The 27917-nt window shown below is 50.4% G+C and overlaps 1 long non-coding RNA gene across 1 annotated transcript; it reads right to left on the bottom strand.

The window, feature by feature from the left end:
* Positions 1-85: 85 nt before the first annotated feature.
* LOC129469586 (uncharacterized) lies at positions 86-27475 on the bottom strand. Its single transcript, XR_008653077.2, has 3 exons — positions 27103-27475; positions 26199-26297; positions 86-1431 (listed from the first exon to the last, which is right to left on the bottom strand). It is a non-coding gene; the product is annotated as an uncharacterized lncRNA (long non-coding RNA).
* Positions 27476-27917: the final 442 nt, after the last annotated feature.

Raw genomic sequence — 27917 nt, 5'->3', positions numbered from 1 at the left:
GTCCAATTAGAATTCTATCTTCTCATAATAAAATACAGCATAATTGCTAATTGCCCCCTGGCTCACAATATTTTAAGGTAGAAAGTTGGTTTTGTTTTTTAATACGGCTTTTGTTTTTAATTTTGGGCTGTTGCCCATGAGCGGGAAAGGATCCAGGTCTCTGTATTTGGGACAAGACGCCCAGGAGAGGCCAACTATGCACAGGGCTCCACCGATGTCGGAGGTCTGGCTCTTGGAAAGGCCAGGATGAGCTCTGTTGATAGAAGCCACCTGAGCTGGAAATGACCCTTGGGTTGACAATGCATTCTGATGAGCACTGCAATCAGAAGTTCCAAGTGAGACTGTAGGATTTAGGGCAAGTTACTTAACCTGACTCGGTTTCCTGATCTGTACAATGGGTGTAATAATTGATCTTCGTCTGTGGATTGTTGGGAAGATTGACACAGTACCCAACATATGGTAAACACTCTAGAAATGGTAGCTGCTGTTATTAGTATAAATTCACTCACTCATTGACCCAGCAAATACATACGGAGTACTATATGTGCCAGGCACAATTTTGGGTGCTAAGGACATAACAGCAAACAAAACAGATGAAGCCCCTGCCCTTTGTGGAACTTCTAGGGGGGAAACATGATAATAGACAAATGAATACATTAAAGAATCTGGCCCCTGTGAGAGGTCATGTGATGTGGTCAAGGAGGATGTCTCTGAGGAGGTGGCACCTGAGCTTATCAACCCTAGGAGCCTGAATTTACCAAGAAGGAAACTGAGTCTCAAAAGTTCAACTTTGGAGGACCAGGCGTGGTGGTTCATGCCTGTAATCCCAGTGCACTGGGAGACCAAGGCAGACAGATTGCTTGAGCCCAGGAGTTCAAGACCAGGGTGGGCAACATAGCTAGACCCTGTCTCTGCAAAAAATTTAAAAATTAGCCAGGCGTGGTGGTGCATGCCTGTGGTCCCAGCTACTCAGGAAGCTGAGGTGAGAGGGTCACTTCAGCCCAGGAGTTGGAGGCCACAGTGAGCTACGATCACGCCACTGCACTCCAGCCTGGATGACACAGTGAGACCCTGCCTCTAACAAAAAAAAAAAGTTCAACTTTGGGCAGCAGGTGCACACCACAGATGTTTGGGATAGAGGGGCAGGAGGATAATCTTCAGGAGAGGGAAGGAGCAACCTTAGTGGAAAGGCACTAGGTGGTCAGGCAGCAGCTGCCATGGAGAAGGCATGGGTTGCTGAACTGTTGGAATCCCAGCTCTCTAGCTTTAGTCTGAAAGGCTCCTCATGATGACCTGAAGGTCGCTGTGGAGGAGAAAGCGCCCAGGCAGTGGAGCTGGAGAGACCCAGCTTCAGATCCTGGCCCTGGGTGACTTTCTATGTGGCCTGACACCTGCTACATCTCTCCCAGGCTGCATCTTCTCTCCCGTAAACTGGGAACAAGAAGACATAGGTCACGGGGCCATTGGCAAGGTTGTGTGGGACCATACTTGTCAAGAACATGGCACACATTGGCACTCAGCAAGTGCCAAGTCTCCTGAAACTGAGGCTGAAAGAAAGGAAGTGACTTGTCCAAGATCACACAGTGAGTTGTGGCAGAGAATAGGCAAGGTTGGGTCCAGTGTTCTCACTCCTGATAGCCAAGAACACAGCTTCTCCCGCGGCCAGCTAGAGGGTCTTTGCAGGGCAATTGCTGATAGGCAGCAGGCCAGAAAGGATTTCAGAGGAGGAAGGATTAGGATCAAGCAAAGAGACATCCCTACTTGGCATGCACCTGAGTTAGTACAAAACAAGCCATTCAGACTTCAACTTCGGGCATTCATTTACTTTCAACAGCTAAACATGTTGGAGATACTCCTAGGAGCTACAGAGCTGACTTGCGGGGTAGAGGGAGGCTGGAGGTATGGGAGGGCGGCTGTATGGAAAGGAGACATATTTCCCCATCACAACCCCGTCTGGCATTCCCAGACAGCCCCGCCCCTCCCCATTTGACAAATCCCACTTCCCGCCTGGGATCCAAGGGGTCTCCAAGATTAAAAATCTGGTCACCCACTGGTTACAGGGCAAATGGCTCCTATTACAAGAGGGCACTAGGGGCCTGGGAACCCAGCAAGGGGTGGGCAGGCGCCTGCTGACACCGTCTTACCCAGGGGCAGGCCCATTCACTGCCCACACAGAGGTGGGAGGTGTGGGCCCTACCTGGGGTCCCTGCACCTCAACAGTAATTACTGCTTTCTGGCTGGCCACTGCCCAGACCACCTTGTTGATGGGAACTTGGTTCCAGGCTGAACAGGGCTTGGCCCTACTGCTCAAGGGCCCCCCCTTCCCACGACTGAGGCATGAGGGAGGGGTGTTGCGGGGGAGGGTTCAGACTCCCAGCAGCCTAAGTAAGAAGCAGCGAGATTCAGGGACAGTGGACCTAGAAACTGGGACTGATAGTCTGGGCAGGCTCTTAGGGTTTAATTCACACTTTTAGCCAAGGGACCCCCTGGTGCACCCTCAGAAGCCTTCTGGATGTAACTTCAGACACCTGGGTCCCCTAACTCATAACTACCGTGACAGCAGGTATAACTGGTATGTCAAACAAGCAGAGCTCCTAGGATCATCAAAACACAACTTTATTTTTGTCTCCTACCTTCCTTTAGACTTTCTTCAGTGCAAGTAATCTCCCTTTCTGAATTGGAACTCCTACAGGCCCGTAGCTTTTCTGCCCAATCCTAGGTAGAATAGAGTCCTGAAGTCACTTTAAGTCACAAGAAACATCTCAATTCTGATGCTAGAATGTCCAGGCCAAGATAGTGACCAAAACTGAACCTGATTTAGTGACAACCTTTCCCCCTCCCAGGTGGGCAGCCTGCAGTGGGAGAGGAGGCCAGTGGCCTTTTCCTCAGTTTCTCAGCAGTGCTGTACCCAGCCTGGTCTTCAGCTCCCTGGGGTGGAGCCTGGGGAGAAGGAGGGGGAGGCCAGGGCAGTCCTACCCTGGGAAACAGGCTTTGGGCCTCTGGCTGGCCTTGGCCTATGTCTAATACCAGCTCTTTAGGCCTTGGTTAGGGGAAAGAGTCAATGAATTTCTGGGTTTTGTGCAATATTCCTGTAGCAAGAATGGTCCCCTAGAGTAACAATGACTAAAACAAGATAATATGTACATTCATACTCTGACACAATTCTCACTTATTCTGCAAACTCTGATTAAAGGTCCATGTGTGATTAACGCTGGGATAGCCCTGGAGGTGCAGAAAACTGAGCCTCGTTGGGATGTTTGATGCCCTTGGCTTGGTCACCCATCTCACAATGACCAGAAGCTCAATGACACCCGGGTAAGGAGAAACTCATTTCTATCTCTGTTTAGGCAATAACCAGGAAGCACGGGGCTTACAGTCTAGAGAACAGATCTAAAGACCACATCTTCAGCAGTACCCACTTTACTGATGGGGAAATGAGCCTCAGAGAGATTAACTAATGTGCCTAATGATATTTGGTAACTGACAAGGTTTAGACTCTAACCAAGGTCTTCTGGTCCTAACTTCAGAGTCCTGTGCCTTTAAGACCACAATCTGACTCTCTTTTGTTGTCTGTGTGAGAGAAGAGTGAGGCAGGGATCTGAGTACATGAGAACGAACCAGGGAGGAAGGACAGGCAGGGTAAATTCTCCCCGGGATCAGCAGAAAGCGGCCAGGGCTCAGACACTCACTGTGGCCATGGAAGCTGCAAGGCAGATTTAAACTCCAAACATTTGAGACACCATGTAAGCCCTCCAGTGCTGTAATATTTTTGGTGAGAGGAAGATGCAAGGAACACTTAAGATTTGGAGTTGTTAGCAGCAGGAAAACACTACTTGTAAGCTGAAGGGAATAGCATGATGGCTGCTTGCAGCTCCCAGCTCACATTCATCCTCTCAGCCACCCAACATTAGGAGTTTATTTTCCCAAGAATTCAGACAGAAGTCCCAGAACAGATCCTCATTGACTCAGGTGGGTCACATGTCCCTCCCTAAACCAATCACTATAGCTAGAGGATTTGGAGCCCTGATTGGCCAGGCCTGGGTCACGTGGTTTATTTGGAGTATGCAAGGTGGAGTTAGTGCCCCCGCCCTACTTATAATGTGGGTAGGGAAGAGCTCTTAGCAGAAGGGGGAAGGGGGAACGGGAAATGGGAAATTAGATAAGAAAGAGGGCTTTGTACCACAGAAGGATTTCTACTTTATAGATGGGCAGTAGGAGCCCACAAATGCTTTCACATGGGGAAAGACATTTTCAATGTTGGGAGTCATGAAGGTGAATAAGGCAGCCAAGAAATTGTTGCTACCTAATCATTAGGTGTCAATTAAACATGCGTAGTATCCGCTGACCGTGGTGCTGTAATCCCAGCACTTTTGGAGGCCGAGGCAAGTGGATTGTCTGAGCTCAGGAGTTCGAGACCAGCCTGGGCAACATGGCAAAAGCCGGTCTCTACAAAAAATGCAAAAATTAGTTGGGTGTGGTGGCACCGCCTGTGGTACCAGCTACTCGGGAGGCTGAGGTGGGAGGATTGCTTGAGCCCCGAGGTTGAGGTTGCAGTGAGCTGAGATTGCACCACGGCACTCCAGTCTGTGTGAAAGAATGAGGGCCGGGCGCGGTGGCTCACGCCTGTAATCCCAGCACTTTGGGAGGCCGAGGCGGGCAGATCACGAGGTCAGGAAATCGAGACCATCCTGGCTAACACGGTGAAACCCTGACTCTACTAAATACACAAAAAATTAGCCGGGCGTGGTGGCGGGTGCCTGTAGTCCCAGCTACTAGGGAGGCTGAGGCAGGAGAATGGCGTGAACCAGGGAGGCGGAGCTTGCAGTGAGCCAAGATCACGCCACTGGACTCCAGCCTGGGCGACAGAGCGAGACTCCGTCACAAAAAAGAAAAAGAAAAAAAAAAAGAATGAGACCCCATCTCTAAAAAAAAATTATAATAAAATAAACATGCATAGTATCTATTAATGTAAGTTACTTGGCAATATGGGCAGTGAGTATGAGGGTAAAATCTGGTTCTGTCACTTACCGGACTTTGAATGAGTTAATTTCTCTTTGCCTCAGTTTCCTCATCTGCAAAATGAGGACAGTAACAATAACTGCTCCTAGGTTTGTTGTGCAGATTGAACGAATTTATACACCATAAGCCACTTCAAGAAGGGGTAGTCAGAGTGTTTGCTTCAGTTCCCAGGAGCTGGGAGACCTCACATCCTGGCGGAGCCTCTGGCTCTGGCTGCACAGACCTGACTAGCCTGGCCTGGCTGCAGTAGCTGGCCCTGAGTAGTGACCCGCTCGCCCACTGCCCTCAGAAGCCTCACTTGGCTGACAAACAGGAAGGTGGCAGGGCTGCCTGCGTGCCCTTGCCGCCCCCACAGCCCTGTGTCTGGCCCCAACCCTCATCTCTACTCGCGGCTGCGGTGAACTTGGATGGTGCTACTCTCACCGCAAACCACAGTCCGTCACAAATTGCCGTGTGGTGAGTAGCGAGCACATTTATAATTGATGAAATCAGGGGGTGAGAGCTCATCGCTGAGATGCTCAGTAAACAAAGCCCTGGTCCTTGGGTGGGGGAGGGGGTGCTTGAGAGTAAACAAGGGGACAGGAATGTGGGGGGGCTTAACTCTCCTGGAGAGTACATGAAAGGTCTCACCCACCAGCTTTTGTTTTTATTATTAAACTTATTTTAAAGAGTTTCAATCCTATAGAAAAGTTGCAAGAATATATAGACTCACATAGATTTTTTTTTTTAGAGACCGGGCCTCAGTCTGTCTCCCTGGCTGGAGTGCAGTGCTGCAATCATAGCTCACTGCAGCCTCAAACTCCTGAGGTCCTCTGATCATCCCACTTCAGCCTCCCAAGAAGCTGGAACTACAGGCATGCACCACCATGCCCACCGAATTTTTACTTTTTTTTTTTTTTTTTGTAGAGATGGGGTCTCCCTATGTTGCCCAGGCTGGTCTCAAACTCCTGGCCTCAAGTGATCCTCCTGTCTCAGCTTCCCAAAATGTTGGGATTTGCAGGTGTGAGTCACTGCACCTGGCCTTATAATTATATTCTTCAGTCTTTCCTTATTAGTCTACTCTCAGTCTCATTCTGTTGAACCATTTGTGAGTAAGCTGCAGAGATCATGACCTTCCCTGCTAAATACTTCAAGGACATTTTCTTACATACCTATAAGAATGACTAACGGCTGGGAGCGGTGGGTCATGCCTGTAATCCCAGCACTTTGGGAGGCTGAGGTGGGCAGATCACGAGGTCAAGAGATCGAGACCATCCTGGCCAACATGTTGAAACTCCGTCTCTACTAAAAGTACAAAAATAAGCTGGGTGTGGTGGCACACCCCTGTAGTCCCAGCTACTCAGGAGGCCAAAGCAGGGGAATCGCTTGAACCCAGGTGGCAGAGGTTGCAGTGAGCCGAGATCACACCACTGCACTCCAGCCTGGCGACAGAGCAAGACTCCGTCAAAAAAAAAAAAAAAAAAAAAAGAATGACTAATATCAGAAAATGTAATAACACAATACTAATATAAAGTCCATGTTCAAATCTCACCAATTATCCAATACTATCCTTTTTAGCAACTCTTTTTTCCCCAATCCTGATTAGCCTTTCAATAGTCAAGGTCCCAGGTAATTGTCACCCTTGGTCCCCCACCCCACTGGGGGCTAGAATCCCACAGTCAGGTAGGAGTGATGAAGCTGTGGTCAGGTCAGAAAACAAGGCCAAGCTTAGGGTAACAGCTGGAGCCAGATGTAGAATCTGGCTAAGTAAGCTCTGGGAGCCCTGGAAGCTGTTTTCAGAAGGTCCCCAGGGATGCGAGCCCAGGTGAGCAGGGAGAGAGGCATGGAAGCTCTTACTGGGAGCCCAAGGGAGACAGGAGGCTCTCACACTTCTGTCACAGCAGCCAAACCCTGGGCATGGACAGGTGGGGACAGGAGAGATGTTAGGAAGATAGGGAGGAGATAGATCATCAACATTTCAGGCACAGAAGCTGGCAGAAGAGAGACAGCTTTGTCATCTGTATTATGCTAATCGGTTAGTCTGTATATTTATTTAACAAATGTCTATTGTACCCTTACTGTATGCCAAGAACTATTTTAAGTGCTGGGGATACAGACCCAGTCCCAGCCTTAAGGTGTTTATGTTCTATTGGGAGATGGGATAGTTTGCAATGTTGTTGTGAAAACAGTCACCCCCCCCACCCCCTCCCACTCCCCTTCACAACAGGTGTAAGAGAGTAAACTCGCCCACTCCACTGCTATTACACTTGGCCATGAGACTTCTTTGGCCACTAGAATGTTAGCGGTGTTTCATGATCACCCTTAACCATGCTGTGAGGTTTGGCTTGGCTTGTAAGTTCCTGCCATTCTCCAAGAGAAGCATGTGCCCCAGAGAGCTTTTGGTCCAAGGAGAATGGAGAGAGACATGGAGTCCACCCAAACCCAAGCTGCGGCCTGGAGCTGCCCTGCTCGGGCTGACACACAGACTCACAAATAAGAAAGATCAGCACTTGTTTGGAGCCTCTGAGTATCGGGGTGGTTTGTTACACAGCATCATTTCAGCAGTAGCTGACTAAGATGGGTGGAGACAGAATATAAACAAGCCAACTAAGACATGTGTGATGTCAGGTAGTGATAAGAACAGGAAGACAAAGAAAGCAGGAGAAGAGGAAAAGAGTGGTCAGTGCTGTTATAGATAGGGCAGCCAGGGGAAGCCCCCTGATAAGGGAGCAGAGATCTGAAGGAAGTAGGGGAAGGAGTTATCCAGGGCAGGAATTTCTCAAGGAGGAAACAGCAAGCGCGAAGCTCCCCAGGCAGGCACAAGCTGAGCCGAGGAGCAAGCCTGTATGGCTGGAGCAGAAGGAGCCAGCGGGGGTAGGGTGGGGTGATAGGAGATGGTTCAGAGAGGAGGCTGGGGCCAGATCCAGTGGAAAGGACTTGGACATCATCTCGTATAACTTGTTCTTAGCTGTCTGATGAAAGAGCGGACATGCAGAAAGGGTGCTGGCTGAGCTCCCTGGTTTGGGATTAGTACTGGCAGTGCCAGTGTTGGCCACATTCAAGCCAGTGTTCCAGGGGCCTTCTCTCAGTCTCATGCTCCTGCTTTTCTTTGAGATCCTCCCCTCTCTTGTCCCCTCCCTATCTTGGCTCTCTACCCACTGCCCCAACACCTTGAGCTCCCCCTCTGCTCCCCTCTTGCTCCCCTGGACCTTCCTGGCTCTCAGCCTTCAACCCTCAGACCTCAGCCCCTTTGGCTCTCAAGGCAGGGACCACTCCCACATCTCCAGCCCTGTCCTGGAGCCCTGGGCATTCTGTCATTCGCTCTCTGCTTGGTCCTGTCCCTCAGGTGGCCTGTGGTCTTTTCACACTGGACATACCTCAAACGGAGCCCATCGCCAGGGGAAGGGCTCTCAGGGACTATCTGAAACCGTGGGAGCTTTGTAGACCCCTCTACAAAGGGGAGCCAGTGGCCCAGCCAGTGGCTTTATTTTCCTAAGATACTGATTTCAACATGTCACTCCCCAGCCTCCTGTCTTGGATGGCAGCTCTTCTCTATGGGATGAAGGAACCCTCCTCGGCCCAGCACTGAAGGTCTTCTACCGTCTGGTCTCAGCTCACCTTTGCACCGGCTCCCATCACCAGCCACGCTGGATGCCCTCCCACCCCATGCCTCAAGCACATCCTGCTTCTAGGTCCTTACTCACAGGGCCCTTTGCTCAGTGGGAGTTTGCTGAGGGCCCACTGTGTGTGGGCGCTTTCCAGGGTGCTGGGCACAGAGGGGCAGGTGGCAGACTTACATTCATAGAGCACATTCGGGTGCCTCCGCTGCGCCTCCCTGCATCTCCCCTTCCTTCCCTTCCCTCAAGGCCGGTCACCTATGGCCTCCACGACCAGTGTCTCCCTGCTCCTTGGTCATTGGGCAGGTAAGCATACCTTGCCTTGTGTCTGATTGCTCTTTTAATTGAAGATTTCCATTTTTAACTATAGAAGTGACACATCCTCATTTTGAAAAAATATGGAGAATGTGGAAAAGAAAGAAGCAAAAGAAGTTATATAACCTGGCTAAGAACATGGAGAAGCTTCTCTTAAAAAGAGGTGTCCTCAGCTGCTCGCCTTCCACACGCCTTCCTCACAGAGGAGGCAGCCTTGATTCCTGGGTGGGAAATGCCAAAAATGACAGAATCAAAGCCTTTTCTGGAAGCGGGCAGAGATTTCTAGGGGTGGGGAAGAGAGAATATAGAACTTAAGAGAATTGAGCTCTTGATGGAAAGTGGGGGTGGGGAACACGGAGGGGAGGCCCAGAGACCGAGAGGTCTAGGAGAACGGGTTAAAACCAAGGCCAGAGCCCTGGAAAAGGAGCCCAGAAGCCCCGGCTCTTTCCCTACTTACTGGCTGTATCTGTGTGACCGTGAGCGAGTCCCTTGGTCTCTCTGAGATGCAGTATTTTCCCTAGTGAACGGGCATTGCCACACTTCACCTCCTCACGGCGTTGTGGGGACCTTCAAAGCCATAAAGCCCTTTGTAAACGGTAACGCCTGACACAAATAGGAGAGCACGCTGCCCTCCCTGGGTAGGCCCCTCATCGGGGTCCTGGTTCCAGTCTGGTACTGAGCCTCTGAAGAACAAGGGTCACATTTATTCCAATTTCTCTTCTGCATGCCCCAGTGCCCACTGAGCGCAGTGGGAATACGAACACATTTATTATGCACTCTACGTATGACTAGAAGGAACTTTGGAGCTCAGACCCACCCTTTACACAGATGGGGAAAATCAAGGCTCACACCACAGGGTGAGCTTGGTGATATCTTTACACCTCCAGGTAGTGACAAAACCAGGATGCAGATTCGGAGGAATGAGCGAGTGAGAGAATGAAGTGAAATGGGGCAACAGTCAGCATGAGCAAGGGCTGATCTATGGTGGGTCTTACCCTTGACTGTGCTCAGTGGCCCCGCAGCACAATCGTCTCTCCAAGGAGCACGGAGGCAGCCCCCTGTGTGGGGTATGGGCACAGACCCCAGGGCCCAGGCAGGCAGGGCATGTGTCGGTGGTCCTTGCCACGGGCCACCAGCTTTGCCACCCTGCTCCAGGGCCCTGGCCTCTCCCCAGGGTGCAGGACGCCACTCCCAGGCACTCTGGCCCAGTTTCTTAACAGGCTGCTCTGGGATGGCAGCATCCCAGCATCACTATAAATAGCATCTCTCCTGGGCCCCAGACGGCCAGTTGGCAAACACTATAATTTGCTGAAAAGTTTGGAATGTGTCTAAAAATGAAGAAGGCAAATGAGACCAGCCATGAGGGGGAGCAACCAGCGTATCCATTTCAGAGAAGGGCTGAGCCTCTCTCCTGCTTCTTGCCAACTTCTTTACGAGGGCACTGCAGGCAAAGCTTCAGGGAGAGGGGACAAACGTGAGTCTAGGAAGGAAATATTGTCATTTCCAGCATCAGCTGCGACGGCTACCTCTTGTATTGGCCTCATCCCTGACCTTCCTGTCCTAACCAAAGAACGAGAGGAACAGCCACTGCTTAACCCTTTATTGGGCTGTGCTAATGAAATTGAAGAGGACATGGTGAGCATGCGAGGACTGTGAGAGCCAGGAGGAAACCCCCAAAATAATTTCATTCAATAGTTTCATCCAAACTCTCCCAGTTTGCAAATGAGGAAGTGACTTGACAAAGGCCGGGCACCAAGTTGTAGCAGAAACAGATTTTGGCCAAGGTCCCTGGGCTCCCAGTTGGGTGCCGGGCGTTGGATCCCAGGCCTGCTGTGAGGGCTGGCACTCTTAGGGAAAGGGGAAGCGTCCCATGGCTCTCCCAACATGCTGAAGGTCGACACCTGACAAGTCACTGAAGCTTTCTCTTGTTCTGCTCTGATTCTTATTCTACTCCAAGGAGGCACAGCCACCATTATCCTGATTTTATAGCTGAACAGGCTGAGCTTCAGGGTAGAAACTCATCCTCACCCACAAAGCCAGGGGAAGGCTTGAGTAGAATTCACCACTCTGTCCCCAGACACTCTGGGCTGTTCCCACCTTCAGGTAGAACTCACTCCCTCAAAAGCCACCTTTTACTGTTCTTTGTCTTATCTTCTGGGATTGTGATTTTCCCTGTAGGAAAAGTCATGGGACAATGGCAGTAGACTGGGTCTTAAGAATTCTGAGGGCCTGGCGTGGTGGCTCACACCTGTAATCTCAGCACTCTGGGAGGCCGAGGCAGGTGGATCACCTGAGGTCAGCAGTTTGAGACCAGCCTGGCCAACATGGTGAAACCCCATCTCTACTCAAAATATAAAAATTAGCCAGGTGTGGTGGTGGGAGCCTGTAGTCCCAGCTATCAGGGATGTTGAGGCAGGAGAATTGCTTGAACCCGGGAGGTGGAGGTTGCAGTGAGCCGAGATTGTGCCACTGCACTCCAGCCTAGGCAACACAGTGAAACTCCGTCTCAAAAAAAATTCTGAGGTAGAGCCCCAGATCCAGCAGTCTCACTGTATGATCTTGGGCAAGTCACTTCCCTTCACTAAGCCTGAATTTATCCTTATGTAAAACTATAATAAAAATAAAAGCTTCCTTTGGGAGGCCAAAGCGGGCAGATCATGAGGTCAGGAGTTTGAGACCACCCTGGCCAACATGGTGAAACCCCGTCTCTACTAAAAATACAAAAACTAGCTGGCCATGGTGGCAGGCACCTGTAATCCCAGCTACTCAGAAGGCTGAGGCAGGAGAATCGTCTGAACCCAGGAGGTGGAGGCTGCAGTGAGCTGAGGTCACACCATTGCACTCCAGCCTGGGCAACACAGCAAGACTATGTCTCAAAAATAAATAAATAAAAATAAATAAATAAATAAATAAATAAATAAATAAATAAAAGCTTCCATTCACAAAGCACATGGTCACAGGCTTTATGTGCATTTGTTCTCTTTGTCTTCATAACAATCGGACGGGCAAGATATATTGCTATCCTATTTTACAGATGAAGAAATTGAGGCAGGGGGTTAAGTGACTTGTCCGAGATCACATCATATTTTTACAAGTTGGAAACTCACTGCGCCAGATGCTCTGAGGTCCTTTACAGCCTTAATAATTCTGCCTTTTGTGGTTCCAAACACAATAGAAACTAGCAATGGCTCACTTGGTAGCTCTCAGCTCTTGCCAGCTGAGAGGCTTCATTTGGGGGCAGGAGAAGACAGGGAGTAGGGAGAGTTCATATCTGTGAAAAGTGTGTGCAGAAGAGGAGCCAGGATGCCCGGTCTTGGCCCGTCAGCCAAGGCCATCTCTCTCTCTGCAGAAGGCACTTGCCGCCCTGTGGGGCCGCTTAGTGAGAACTGTGGCTGAAAAGCGACATCGCGTGTCCAGTTATAGAACTGCACTGTCGGAGAACTCCAGGACGATGAGGAGCGGAGGGAAATATTCTGTTGTTATGGACTTGTAGGCTCTTTAAATTATTTGTAAAGTTTTAAAAACACACAGGTGCCAGAGCCTCAGACCTAGAGAACCAGCATCTCAAGCAGTAGGACAGAGATCTGTTTTTTTAAGACTTGGGCGATTCTGTGGCAGCCTAGCTGAGAACCACAAGTATAGACAGCTTTTAACGGGGTGCTGGTGTGCTGGTCAGAACTTCTCAGCTGCAACACCTCCACCTGGTGCTGCACTTCTGTCTGGGATACCAGAATGTTCTAGGCAGCTGACAGAAATAAATCCATTAGACATTATTTATAAAGGAAAATCTAGCTGCACCGTACATTTGATTTGTGCTTTGTTAAGAAATAAAATGGCCGGGTGCAGTGGCTCACGCCTGTGATCCTAACACTCTGGGCAATGAAAGCAGAAGGATTGCTTAAACCCAGGAAGGAGTTCGAGACCAGCCTGAACAACATCGGGAGACCCTGTCTCCACAAAAAAATAAAATAAAATAAATAATAGCCGGGCACGGTGGCATGCCAGCTACTGGGGAGGCTGAGGTGGGAGGATTACTTGAGCCCAGGAGGTCGAGGCTGCAGTGAGCCATAATTGCACCACTGCACTCCAGCCTGGGTGACAGAGTGAGACCCTGTTTCTTAAAAAAAGAAAAATAAAATGGCAGCTGGTAAAAAAAAAAAATGAGTATAGAAATAGATTCAGTTATTTTAGAGAAATGTCAGTGAAATTCAGTCCATGTGTAGAGGATACAGAAGTCTTTTTTTTTTTCTTTACTGAAGTGGCTCTCAACTAGGAGCAATGTCTGGAGACATTTTACGGCTGTCACAACTGGAGGGTGCTACTGGCTTCTAGAGGGCAGGGGCAAGGGATGCGGTGGAGCATCCTACAATCTACAGGACAGCCCCCCACAACAAAGAATTACCCGGCCCCAAATGTCTATAGTGCTGAGGCCCCAAGGCCCTGCTTCCATGAGCACAAAGGACTCCCATTCTTCAGGTCCCCTGAGGGTAGGGACTCTGCCCTCTTCATCCTCTCTCCCAGGACCTAGCAAGAGGCAGGTGCTCAGTACACACTGCATGACAGAAGTTCAGTGAGGGGCATCTTGAGAAAAATTATCTAATGTGGACACATTTGCAAACCTCCCTAATATGCACAGTCCTGGGTGCATTTCTACATGGCATAGACTGTCTGAAGCTAAAAAATCTCATTTGTCAGCTGGACACTACCCAAGTACACCAAACACAACCTGGGAGTCAGGGGAGAGAGGCGTGGTAAGGAGGATTCAGACCCCATAGAAACGGGTTAAACCTCAGCTCCTTCAAGCTGTGTGTCCCTGGGCAAGTTGCATAACTTCTCTGGGCCTTAGTTTCTTCCTCTGTAAAATGAGGCTAACACACCTTCTCACCGGCTGTTGTGAAGGTTAAATGGCATTGTGCACAAAAAATGATGAGCATGGCTCTGTATGTGCTGATTAAATGTTAGCTATGTGGGCCAGGCACGGTGGCTCACACCTGTAATCCCAGCACTTTGGGAAGCTGAGGCAGGTGGATCACAAGGTCAGGAGTTCAAGACCAGCCTGGCCAACATAGTGAAACCCCCATCTCTACTAAAAATACAACTAGCCGGGCGTGGTGTCAGGTGCCTGTAATCCCAGCTACTCAGGAGGCTGAGGCAGGAGAATCACTTGAACCCGGGAGGCAGAGGCGGCAGTGAACCAAGATTGCACCACAGCACTCCAGCCTGGGTGACAGAGCAAGACCCCATCTCAAAAAAAAAATTGTTAGCTGTGATTGGCGCCCTCATGACTGAGGTCTGGATTGGTTGGGTGTGGCTGCTGTGCTGCCAGAGACAAGCTATCACTCACATTGTATCTGAACAAGAGTAACGATGGTGCATAATGAATACATTGGGAAGAGGCAAAAGGCCTTGGACTCACTAACTCAAAACCTCTGTAGGAGGGGCCTGGGAATACGCATCTGTAATAAACTCCTGGGCTTTCATTTTTTTGAGATGGAGTTTCTCTCTTGTTGCCCAGGCTGGAGTGCGATGGCACAATCTCAGCTCACTGCAACCTCCGCCTTTGGGGTTCAAGCAATTCTCCTGCCTCAGCCTCCCAAGTAGCTGGGATTACAGGCACCTGCCACCATGCCCGGCTAATTGTTTGTATTTTTAGTACAGACAGGGTTTCACCATGTTGGCCAGGCTGGTCTCGAACTCCTGACCTTAGGTGATCCACCCACCTAGGCCTCCCAAAGTGCTAGGATTACAGGCCCAGGTGATTCTTACAGTTGGGCAAATTTGGAAAATCTGGCTTTAGTACAAAGACTTTGGAGTTAAGCTGCCAGGCTCTGCTACTTACTAACTGGGTGATCTTAGGCAAGCTACTTAACCTCTCTGTGCCTCGATTTCCCCACCTGTTAAGCCCTTGCCCAGCACTACTGCTGGCATCCAGTAGACTCACGAAATGGCAGCTCCTCCCACCTCTTTCTCAAGTTTAATGGTGTATGATCTTCACCTTCATCCTTCATACAAGGCCTGCCTCCTGCTCCTGTCATTTCTGACTCATCCTTTCTCTAAGTCCCCACTGGTCCTCAGTGGGTCTATTTGGCGCCCCCCGGCCTCCTCATGGACTTCTGTAATTCTTGTCTCCACCATCTCATTGAGTCCGTCAAGCAGAAGCAACAACAGAACGTGTGCTGTGGTTTGTAGTTTTCAAGGCATATTTCACATATTTTACCTCATTGACTCTTCCCGATCATCCTGAAGCATCGCCGTCAGGATCTCTGCAAAATGAGTGAGCTGAGTCTGAGGCTCAGGGTGACTGACTGTCCTGAGCCCCAGAGCAAGTAAACAGGAGCATCTCTGCCTTCTGGCCCTGTGCATTTTCTCCCGTGACCTGAGGCCTCTCAGTTCCTCCCACTGCCCCTAGTCTGATTCGCATCCTGCCCTTCTGCTGCTCAGGAAGCAGCTGTGGCTCCCCAGCAATCAGGTCCAAGTGCCTACACCTGGTTTCAAGACCCATCACAGGCCACAGCTTGGAACCATTCTCCCCCTCCTGGATTTCCTGCATTTCCCATCCTTTCCACCAACCCAGCTGGGCTCCTCTCTGCCTCTCATCCTCCCTGCCTCCCTGCCTCCCTGCTTGGATGCAAACTGTCTCCCTGCAGAGCACCCCCTAGAGAGAGTGGATAACACGGGGAGGAATGGAGGCATGCCATGCCTGGGGTCCCTCCAAACCCCGATGCCTGGCCTCACTCCCTCAGCCCCTGCCAGGCCTCCTTCTCCAGGAAGCCTCCCTGCCCTTCAGTGAGTATCCAGGCGGTCACAGCCTCTTGCTGCTCCTCTCCTGCCCTGTCCCGACCCCTCACACACACACACGGGCCTTTGGTCCCTTTCTGCCCAGCACCTCAATCTTTTGGTGTTATTTGTATTTGCATTACCCTATCTGTCGAAAGGGGTGGGGTGGGGTGGGGGAGAGGGCTGCCACCCCCCATGTGGAGCTCACCGTGAGACCATGAACAGAATGGGGGTGACTGACAGGGCCCCTCTGCCACCTTGGGTGCTGGGGGCAGTGGTAGAAATCACCACTGGCTATTGTGACCTCCAAAGGCACTTGTCACTACACAGTGACACAAAGGTTGGTTTCTGGCTCCTCCCTGTGGCCAGCATATCCCTGGGCTCCAAGACAGGTCCGCATCATACTGCCAGTGGATCCTCGGGGTTAGGCACCCAGGAATGGATGGGATGCAGGCAGGGCTGGGACTGGTGGCTGGTTTTATTGTGCTCTGATGCTGCAGGAACAGAGCAGATGTCATCCAGGGGCCCGGAATTTGGGGGGCGCCGCTGGGTGTGGCAGCATCAGAAGCCTCAGATCCGCATCTCCATCTGCCACAGGTGAGCTCTATACCTCTGAGCCAGTGGCCTGTGGGAGTGAAATAATCAGAGCCACTTTGGGGTCAGAAGGTACAACCGGGGTGAAGGATTGGGGTGGGGGAGGGGTTGGAGGTCCTGGAGGGCTGGTGCTGTGTTTCTGCCTTCACTCCTGACGTCCTCTTGCAGTACGGGGCGAATATTTTTACCCACATCTTGCAGGTGAGAAAACAGAGGCCTGAGAGGCTGTGCTGGGAGTTTACACAAGATTCTTAGTCCTGGCACCACAAGAGTCACATGCCAAGTCCCAGGCTGCATCCAAACCAATTGAATCAAACCCTTTGGGGAGCGGGACCCAGGCAACAGTATTTTTATGGTCCCCATGTGATTGTGGTAGTGCAGTCAGTGGGGAGAAGGGAGACTAATGGCTCAGATGGCACTTTGCAAACTTTCAAGTTGTGCAAAGGTCCCTTCGTGTCTTTGTGTAGCTCCTAATCCACCCTGAGCCTCCGTCTTCATCTGTAAAACGGGGATAATACGGTTCCCTGAGTTGATGAGTTGAAGTGCTTTCTTAATTAACATTGCAACTTGACCACCCAGCACTCTTGGTTCCCTTTTCCCTGTGTGGAGGGTTTGTTTCTGTTTTGTCATAGCCCTTACCACGTGTGAACATATGATATATTTTACCTATTCAGGATTTTCAAGCATCAGTGCTTGACACTCCCCTACCTCCGCCAGGACACCATATGCATGAAGGCCAAGATCTTCGTCATTGCTTCACTTTTATTCTTTCCTGTATCCCAAGCACCAAGCAACACAGTGTTTGGCACATAGTAAAGTGCTTAACAAATAGCTGTTGAATGAATGAATGTGCCTGGCGCCATCTCATACATGTTACAGGCATCACTGCTGCTGCTGGGCTTGTGGTCTGGTCTGCAGCCTTCTCGCCTGAACCGCTCACCTCCCAAGCTGCTTGCAAACCGAATAAAGCCCTCCCAAAGTCAAGCTGATCGTTCCTTTCCCTGAGAAACATGCCTCTGTCCCTGCTTCTTGGGGTCTCCCCAGCCCACCAGCTCCCCTTGGACACAGAGTGCCAGGGCACTAGCGGGGAGAAGTGGCAAAGTTTCAAGATTTCATTTGTAATTCTTTTCAGATGAAATGTCAGAAATATTAGAAAGGCAGAGTCATAAATCTGATCCTAATACAGCATAGAGCTTATTAATGAAGAATAAATCACTGAGGGAAACCTCCCTGAGGTGCTTCTCCGGGGCCTGTGGGGAAGATGGCATATTTATGTGTAAGCGTAGCGGGTCTTTTACCTTCTCAGATATATGGCCAAGGCAGATTTGTCAGGGCAGTAGCCTTAACATCAGCCAATTATATTTTTTCTAGTAAAAATTAATCTATTCTATAGAAATCTCCTAAGCATTTATTGGATTAGGATCACATCCAAATGCAGAAAATTAAACACACACACAGTGCACACCACGGCGGGACTCTGAGAGGCCCTGAAATGGAATGATGACCACCCCCTCCCCCACCTCCGCTCCCTGCCAAGATATTCTCCCAACTGAAAAACTCAGAGTGAAGGAGCCAGAGGGGACAGCCTCATTGCACAGGTGGAGAAACCAAGGCCCAGAGAGGGAATAGGTCTTGCCCAGGGTCACCCAGATTGCTAAGGCTGACATGAGACAAGAACCCCAGGTCCGGGCTGGGTGTGGTGGCACACACCTGTAATCCCAGCACTTTGGGAGGCTAAGATGGGAGGATTGCTTGAGCCCAGGAGTTTGAGTCCAGCCTGGGCAGCATTACAAGGCCTCCAAGTGTACAAAATATTAAAATAATACAAAAATCATCTGGGCATGGTGATGCGCACCTGTAGTCCCAGCTACTCAGGAGGCTGAGGTGGGAGGATCACTTGAGCCCAGGAGGTTGAGGCTGCTGCAGTGAGTCTCAATCACACCACTGTACTCCAGCCTAGGTGACAGAGACCCTGTCTCAAAAAAATTTTAAAAAGAACCCCAGCTCCTTCTTCCCACCTCAAAAGATGTCCACATCCCAATCCCCTAACTGTCCCAATGTGAACGTGTTACCTTATGTGGCAAAGGGAACCTTCCAGGTGTGACTAAATTAAGGATATGAGGATGGGGGGATTTATCCTGGACTATCCAGATGGGTCCAATATAATCAAAAGCATTCTTATAAAGGACAGAGGAAGGCAGGAGAGGCAGAGGAGATGTGACGGCAGAAGCAGAGGCTAAAATGACACGGGGCCATGAGCCAAGGAGTGCGGCAGCCTCTAGAGGCCGGAAGAGGCAAAGACCAGATTCTCCCTGGAGCCTGCAGAAGCACTGCAGCCTGCGGGCACCCCGCTTTTCAAACTTCTTCCCTCTACAACTGTCATAGTCCATCTGTGTTCTCTGAAGCCACTCGGTTTATGGCAATTTGTTACAGCAGCCTTAGGAAACTCACATAATGTTAGAAGGAGAAGCATTGTCAGGGAAACTGCACCTGGCAGTGTGGGCTTCCCTCTGTACGCAGTGCTAGGGAGGGACCCCTACCCTGAGGGTCACCCCACATCACCCCAGTCATGCGGCTCCTCCTCTCCAGAGGCCACAAGGCCACCACCCCCTGCCTGCTCTTCCCTCGTTCATGACGTTGTCACCCTCACATGCTGGGCTGCAGTGGGGTCTTCCACTGTTTTCTTAGTCCTCCAGACTCCTGCAGCTTTTCTGCAGCCTGACCCCCTTCCACATGGTTTTCCCTAGTACCTCACCTTTCCCCTCTCAAAGACACTAAGGAAAGAGTGACCTGCGCCCAGGGCTTTTTCCTGCAGCCCCTCCCTGGTTCTCAGCCACTGTCTTCGGTCACCTCTCACTGCCTCGGCAGCCTCAGAACGCTGGCCTCCCCTTCCCATCTCCTCTTTGGGGGCCTGCTCCAGTCTGGTGATTCCTCTCTCCATCTCTCAGCACTTGGGGACAGTTATGTCACTCAGAGAGCTCCCAGGGAAGCACCTGAGGAACAGACCCAGATGGAGGGGACAGAAGGTGGTGGAAGCTTATGGAAAAAGGGGCAAGTAGCCAGTGGCTGTGGTGCAAATGTTCTCAAGCCTGGCCCCCGGCCTCCCTAGCCTGGCTGATGGCTTATTAAAAGTGCATATTCGGCCAGGCGCAATGGCTCATGCCTGTAATCCCAACACTTTGGGAGGCAAGGTGAGCGGATCACTTGAGGTCAGGAGTTTGTGATCAGCCTGACCAACATGGTGAAACCCCATCTCTACTAAAAATGCAAAAATTAGCCAGGTGTCTTGGCAGACACCTGTAATCCTAGCTGCTTGGGAGGCTGAGGCAGGAGAATCACTTGAACTCAGGAGTCGGAGGTTGCAGTGAGCTGAGATCACACCACTGCACTCCAGCCTGGGCAACAGAGTGAGACCCTGTCTGAAAAAAAAAATGCATATTCTGGCTGGTGCCGATGGCACATACCTGTAATCCCAGCACTTTGGGAGGCTGAGGCAGGAGGATCACTTGAGCCCAGGAATTTGAGTCCGGCCTGGGCAACATGTCAAAACCCTGTCTGTACAAAAAGCACAAAAATTATCTGGGCGTGGTAGCACACACCTGTGGTCCCAGCTACTCAAGAGGCTGAGGTGAGAGGATTGCTTGAGTCCAGAAGGTTGAGGCTGCAGTGAGCTGTAATCAGGCCACTGCACTCTAGCCTGGGCAACCAGGCAAGATCCTATCTCAAAAAAAAAAAAAAAAAAAGATCGGGCTCGGTGGCTCATGCTTGTAATCCCAGCACTTTGGGAGGCCAAAGCAGGTGGATCACCTGAGGTCAGGAGTTCGAGACCAGCCTGACCAACATGGAGAAACCCTGTCTCTACTAAAAATACAAAATTAGCCTGGCGTGGTGGCGCAGGCCTGTAATCCCAGCTACTCAGGAGGCTGAGGCAGAAGAATCACTTGGACCTGGGAGGGGGAGGTTGTGGTGAGCCGAGATCGCACCATTACACTCCAGCCTGGGCAACAAGAGCGAAACTTTGTCTCAAAAAAAAGTGCGTTTTCTAGTTGGGCATAGTGGCTCACGGCTGTAATCCCAAAAATTCGGGAGGCCAAGGTGGGAGGATGTCTTGAGACCTGAAGTTAAAGATCAGCCTGGGCAACATCACAAGACCCCAACTCCAGAAAAAATTTAAAAATTAGCCAGACATGGTGGCGTGCACCTGTAGTCCCAGCTACTTTGGAGGCTGAGATAGGAGGATTGCTTGAACCCAGAAGTTTGAGACTGCAGTAAGCTATCATTGCACCACTGTACTCCAGCCTGGACAACAACGAGACCCTGTCTCTAGAAAGAAAAAAAAAAGGCATGTATTCCTGGACACCCCTCTCACCGATAAACACGTCCTTGCCAGAGCAGAAGCTCTGAGGGTGGGCCCAGGAGTCTGCAGTCTACCACACTCCTGGGATGTGTCTTACACAAAAATCAGGAAGCAGGCCGAGCGCAGTGGCTCATGTTTGTAATCTTAGCACTTTGGGAGGCCAAGGCGGGCAGATCACCTGAGGTCAGAGTTCAAGACCAGCCTGGCCAACACCTGTCTCTATTAAAAACACCTGTCTCTATTAAAAACACAAAAAATTAGCCGGGCATGGTGGTGAGCACCTGTAGTCCCAGCTACTGGAGAGACTGAGGCAGGAGAGATGCTTGAACCCAGGAGGCAGAGACTGCAGTGAGCTGAGATCGTGCCACTGTACTCCAGCCTAGACAACAGAGTGAAACTCCATCTCAAAATAAATAAATAAATAAATAAATAAATAAATAAATAAATAATCAGGAAGTAGAAAGAGCATGGGCTTTGAAGTCACGGCTCTGGATCGAACTCCTAGCTTTCCCCTCCTCCTAGTTGTGGGAATGCTCTTTATCTTCTCCAAGCCTGTGTTCTCTTCCATAAAGCTGGGGGCTCTGATCTGCATGTGGCGGGAATTATGAGGATTCACATAAACAGGGAAAGCACACAGGCAGATGCTGCGGACACCCTCCCGCATCTTCCGGGGGTCCCCTCATCCCGGAGCCCAACGGACCTAACTTCTGACAGCCTGAGGGCCCCTGGGAGTGCTAAAGAATGAGTGTCCCACCCACTCCATCCAGCAGCCTTAACCAAGGACAGGATGACGTAAGTACCCACTCCCTCATCCTTCCAGTGAGGTAACTCTGAGGTGTGGGTTCCACGCTGGCTCCCGAGTTTCCCAGCAAAATTAAGCTCCAGTCACCCGCCGGGGTGCCCTTCCTGACAACATGCCCCTGTAGGTTGCCTTCCTTCCCTGGGTCACCTCCCTACCCTCCTCCTGGAGCTTCCTGTGAGCATCCCTCAAACAAACAACTTGCCCTCGAGTACTTGTCTCAGGTCAGCTTCTGCAGCACCCCAGGCTAACATGAGCCTGGCAGCCTGGAAATGAGCCTTTTTTTTTTTTTTTTTTTTGAGACAGTGTCTCACTCTGTCGCCCACGCTGGAGTGCGGTGGCACAATCACAGCTCACTGTAGCCTCAGCCTCCCGAGCTCAAGCCATCTTCTCACCTCAACCTCCAGAGTAGCTGGGACTATAGGTGTGTACCACCATTCCTGGGTAATTTTTCAGTATTTTTTGTAGAGGTGGGGATTTCGCCATGTTGCCCAGGCTGGTCTCAAACTCCTGGGCTCAAGGGATCCACCCGCCTCGGCCTCTCAACGTGCTAGAATTACAGGCGGAAGCCACCACGCCTAGCCGTGAGTTCTTTTTCCTCTCGTCGTCTTTGGCTGTCAGTGTGACCAGGTTGGCCCAGACCAAGCAAAGCCACCACAGGGCCTGGGTAGTGCTGTGGCTTGCAGGGGTATGTATGTAGACACTGATGTCCAGGACCCAGCAAGGACAGTGTCCCCTGACTGTAAGGACGCCATCGAAGTCACAGGAAAAGCAGCTCACCCTTCCCTTCCCCAGATCCCCAGTATCTGCTAGTCGGGGAGCAGAGCTATAGGCCCATCCGCAAGAATCCCCTAATCCCACATCCCTCAGTCTGAAATTGGCCCTAACCACAACTTTCCCTATCTTCATCTTTCTTTCCTAGTTCCTCAGACACAAAGCAAACAGCCGCTTCCCCGCTCCTCAGAGACACCTTGCCTCTAAATCTTGAAACTGCCAAGCCCCAGCTGGCTAGGCCGCTGGCCACATGAATTCTAGCCCCCAGGGGCATTGAAGTCACCTCCCAGAGAAATCCCTATGATTTCATCTTCTATTTAATCTTTATTTCTCCTCATACTTTTTAGAACTTCAAATAATTTCTCGTTTGTAGTAACTAGGAAGCCATAAATCGCCCCTTTATGTCTAAGGAAAATCAATTGTTATTTGACATTTTACCTTAATATTCCCGACTTCCTTCAACTGTAATAAAGCTTCCATCTGCCTTTTATTTTACAGGCAATTAGTAAGTCACCTTTTTAAAATTTCTCCACATTTTCTATCAAATGAATGCTAGGATTGAAAGGGGAGAGCTGTTTTATGGGATTGAACTCACTGAGTAGAAGGGATTTATCTGTAGCCTTCGAGGTACCAACACTCATTAATGGGTTTTATTGATTCGGGGGCTTTTTAACCCTTAGCAATAATACAGGTGTCACCTGCCCAAGGCAGTTGGGAGGGGGCAGGGATGCTGGGAGGGGCTGTGGGGGAGTCCACACATTTCTGAGCCCTGGGCCCAAGATAGAAAGGGAGAGAAATGAGATCTAACCCTTTGAAGTATGATCATGCTCAGTGCAACCACACCCTCAGAGGTAAATCACAGCCCAGACACCCTCTTTTTCCTGGAGACAAAGTTGGAGTTTTTTGGATTTTTTCTTCAAATTACCCAGGGGAATGCAACGCTTTTGCACCCCCATCATGGGATCAAAAGAAAAAGGCCCATTGTTGGGGTTCAAGGCCCTAGGCTTGGTCTGACTCTTTTAGCCCTGGGGTTGTGGGCAGGCCAGGGAGGGAACCTCTGAGACTCAGTTTCCTAAGATGTGAAGAGAAGAACCTCCTCTTTGGCCACCTCGCAGGGCTGCTGGTGTTCGCCCCCAGACCACGTCTGTGAGAAATGCTTAGAAGACCATGCGGGGCGTAAGAAACTACATAAGGAACCAACGAGAATCCTGGTCACAAATGGAAACCTCAGTCCACAAACTCCAGAACGAAATCTTCCTTGCTTTTCTAGAACTCATCTTATCAGTTTTGCACCCTCATTGCCTGGGCTGGTGGAACTTTGGTGCCAGTCTTTCCCTAGCAGTTTCTCCAAAACCCCCCACAGCCTTTTCCACCGTTCCCCTTCCTTGAAGGCCGCCATTTGACACTCAGAGCCCAGGAAGCCTTTCTTGGTCCAGACAGCAGGACTGGAAGCCTCAGAGCTGTCGGCAAGAGATGTGAGTCCTGTAGCTGAGGACAGTCCAGGGAGAGTATGAATAAGACAGCAAAAGTAAGTCCAGACTTTGGGTGGCAGGTAGACTTTGGGTGGCAGGTGTATGGGTGCTCACTATAAAATCCTTTCAACATTGCTATACACTTGAAATTTTTCATTAAAATGTTAGAAGGGAAAAAAAAAGGCTTAGTCTGGGGCAAATCCCCCAAGGTAGGGTACTCGCTGGTGATGGGAGAAAGGAACCAATGTAAGCAGAGGAGGAAGGCAAGAGGCCCTCTGAATCTAGACGAATTTGTTTGTGGGACCTGCTACATTATTTGTGGGCCCAGTGAAAAATGAAAATTCGGGGCCCTTCCTTCATAAATTAAGAATATCAGCCAGGCACGGTGGTTCATGCCTGTAATCCCAGCACTTTGGGGGGCCGAGGTGGGTGGATCACCTGCGGTCAGGAGTTAGAGACCAGCCTGGCCAACATGGTGAAACCCCGTCTCTACTAAAAATACAAAAATTAGCTGAGTGTGGTGGTGCATGCCTGTAATCCCAGCTACTCAAGAAGCTGAAGCAGGAGAATCGCTTGAACCCAGGAGGCGGAGGTTGCAGTGAGCCGAGATCACACCATTGCACTTTCACAAGAGTGAAACTCCATTTCCAAAACAATAACAACAACAAAAAACAGATATCAAGATGGGGATAGCAGAGCATTAAATCACGTGCCCTTCTTATCTCAGAGCCCGGGTCCTGCATAGGTTGCCCAGCCATGAAGCCAGCCCCGCCTGCTTGGGTTGAGAGGTCTATTTTGACCAACCCCTTCTGACCCATCTCTCCATTTCTAATCTTGCAAGAACAATACACTGAACCCAGCATTTGATGCAAGTGAACAATAAGTGAGTAGGTTGGGACCTTTTCTTTTTTTCTTTCTTTTTTTTTTTTTTTTTTTTTTTGAGATGGAGTCTCACTCTGTTGCCCAGGCTGGAGTGCAGTGGCATGATCTCAGGTCACTGAAACCTCTGCCTCCTGGGTTCAAGTGATCCTCCTGCGTCAGCCTCCCGAGTAGCTGGGACTACAAGCACGCACCACTATGCCCGGCTAATGTTTATTGTATTTTTAGTAGAGACGGGGTTTCACCATGTTGGCCAGGCTGGTCTCTAACTCTTGACCTCGTGATCCACCCGCCTCAGCCTTCCAAAGTGCTGGGATTATAGGCGTGAGCCACCGCGCCCAGCCAACCTTTTCTAATAATAATAATATTTACTGCTCACATGGCCTTCGCCATATGCCAGGCACTGATTCAGCACCCCACGGACATTAACTCATTCAAGCCTCCCAGCAACCCTATGAGACAGAACTATTGTTACTCCCATTTCACAGATGAAAACTCAGAGGCACAGAGAAAATAGGTCACTTGCCTAAGCTCTCAGAGCTGGTAAGTAGTAGAGACGAGCTTTGCTCCCAGGTAGCTGGGCTCCAGAATCATGCTTTTAACCACTCCACTCTGCTGCCTCTCCAAAAAGATAGTCAGGACAAGCCTGACAGAGATGGCCTCCTGGATGGAATTTTTGCTAGTCCCAGGAGGGCAATCTTCTTGGCATGGCTAGCTCAGTGCTTCTCAACTACAAGATCACCACACACCATCTTGAACTGCATCACAGGTGTCATGTTACTAGTCAGAAAGAAGCAAAGTCTGTGAATAATTAAACTTTTTAAAAAATGAAAGCAGATTCAAGCAGTGTCCTCTCACATATTTGTATCTTAACTGGCTTTTCAGACTGCAGGAACAGCTAGCACCAGACATATCTCCTGCAAGGCCTCCTAGGTGGGTTCTTGGAAGAAAGGAATGCCAATGAATATCATTGCAAGGTGAGGCAGGACAGGAGACTCAAGAACTGCACCGCTAACCTTATTAATAGGGATGGAAGAGTGCTGAATTTATAAAAACAATGCTTTTGGTTTCATGGGCTCCTGCTCTCATTACAACTGCCCCAGGACACCACGGACACCTGGTGGCCACCAGTGGAATTGCAGGCTTAGTGTCCAGAAGGGTCTTTCTCCCATTTGCTAGACAGGAGAGAAGCTGCGTCCCCAACTCCAAGAATCCCATATTCCCCAATCCACATCCTTCAGTCTGAAAGTGCCCCTAACCACTACTTTCCCTACCACGTCTCCCTTTCCGAGTTCCTCAAACGCAAATCAAACAGCCATTTCCTGCACCTGTGTGCAGTCATAGTGGTACGCAGGAGATCTAATGTGCCTGGGTGAATCAGGAGAACCCCCTGAGAACATGGCCCTTGAGGATGAGTAGGAAATGGTCAGGGAGACAATAGGGGAAGGGCATCCTCAGAAAGAGGGGACAGATTTGGGGGCACGCCTTGTAAGAAAGAGCTCCAGGATGCACCCACGATTATTGTTTCATTTTACCCTGACAAACAACCTTGCCAGGGAGATAGTATTGCTCACGTTTTAAGGTGTAGAAGTAAAGATTCAGGAAAATGAGCTTACCTGCCCAAGTGATCTGACAGGTAAGTGGCAGGGCCGTCTTGTCTGATGTGAGTTGAGGAGGATTTGAGCTGGTAGAGTTCGGGAGTAATTCTAGATCACCTGGGGAAAACAAACATACAGGGCGGCTTTCAAGTGCTCGCACTACCCTCGGCACTGAAGCCTGCCCAGTCCTTGGGGAACAGCCAGGAGGATGAGGGCCCTTCCTACCAAGGTGGCTGCCACCGACTGGCTGGGCTGCACTGCATGCAGGCCAGAGGGCCGGAAAGATGAGATTTACGATGGCCATGGCCTTCACGACTTAATGGTCAGGAGTTGAGCTATTTCATCTTATCAGACAGTTTTGCCTAGAAATAGCCACAGACCTTCATTCCAGGATGGCTTTTAGTAATGAGGGGGTGACCTGCAGGTCTCCTAAATCATGTTAATTCCCAGGGCAGCGGGCTGTGCTTTCTTTTCTCCGCAGTGTCTTTCACCATTCACCAGCCATTTGCCTCTCTGAAGGAAAGTCTCTCAGGGGCCAGCAATGTTGAGGAATGTAGGGTGTGGGGGAGCAGAAAGGCCACTCTGGTGTGGCCTGACTTGGGACCATCTGTCCACTCAGACAGAGCTCAGCAAACGGTCAAGGAGCTGAGAATTGGCTCAGTCCCTCCCTCTCCCTCTCGCTCTCTTCTTCCCTCTATCCCCTCCCCACTCTCTCAGCCCCTCACCTAGCTAGCTGCCCCTCCCTTACCTCGCAGGAACCCCTGGGGTGGGACTGCTTGCTGAGCAGTTCTGATGAAGGCAGGACCCTTTCCTCTCTGTGGACACTGGCCCTCCAGAGGACAAGTGTGTGAGGGGGTATTGCCAGCCTCTGTTTCTCCTGAGCCCTCCTCCCAAGTGCAAGTGTGAGAACTCCTCTCCACACCTTCCTGCGTGTCCAGGGGCTTCCTTTAGGGCTCTAGGAGTCCCAAGACATCATGGGTAGGCAGCGGATGAAGAAAGAGCAGAATGTTCCATCCAGGCCAGGCACGGTGACTCAAGTCTGTAATCCCAGCACTTTGGGAGGCCGAGGCAATGGATCACTTGAGGCCAGAAGTTGGAGACCAGCCTGACAGAGTAGAAACTCTGTCTCTACTAAAAATACAAAAATTAGCCAGGTGTGGTGGCCCACGCCTGTAATCCCAGCTAGTTGGGAGGCTGAGGCAGGAGAATTGCTTGAACCTGGGAGGTGGAGGCTGCAATGAGTTGAGATTGCGCCACTACACTCCAGCTCTGGATGACAGAGCTAGACTCCGTCTCAAAAAAAGAACGTCCCATCATCCAATGGCAGGACCCTGGGCACATGCCATGGGACAGTTTCAGTCATAGCCACTGGCTGGGACAACTCCAGCAAACAATGTCTTCACTGGTCCTTCTCATCGTCCACCCACCGGCTTTTCTTGACTCATGGAGGGGCCCTGCAGACCCCTTCCCCAGATCTGATTCCTAGGTCTGGGATCCCACCAGGACCCTCGCTCACTCCTCATTCCCACGGAGGTCCCACCCCACACCCTCTTGACTCTCCACGGAGTGAAAAGCTCCTTTCACTTTCACCTTGATATTCTGTTAAAAGCCAAATCCAAATCATTAGCAACAGAACCCAGCTGCCCTTCTCTAAAAGCCAGAGGGCCGGTCCTCAAATCCCTCCTGGGAGGTGAGATACTTTTGTATCCTACCTGGCTGGAGTCATGCCTTCCCCTC

Source organism: Symphalangus syndactylus, chromosome 20 (genome assembly GCF_028878055.3).
Source record: "Symphalangus syndactylus isolate Jambi chromosome 20, NHGRI_mSymSyn1-v2.1_pri, whole genome shotgun sequence".
NCBI classification, from domain to species: Eukaryota; Metazoa; Chordata; class Mammalia; order Primates; family Hylobatidae; genus Symphalangus; species Symphalangus syndactylus.
Note: the sequence above shows the minus strand (reverse complement) of the source record. Positions and strands in the feature narration are given on the sequence as shown.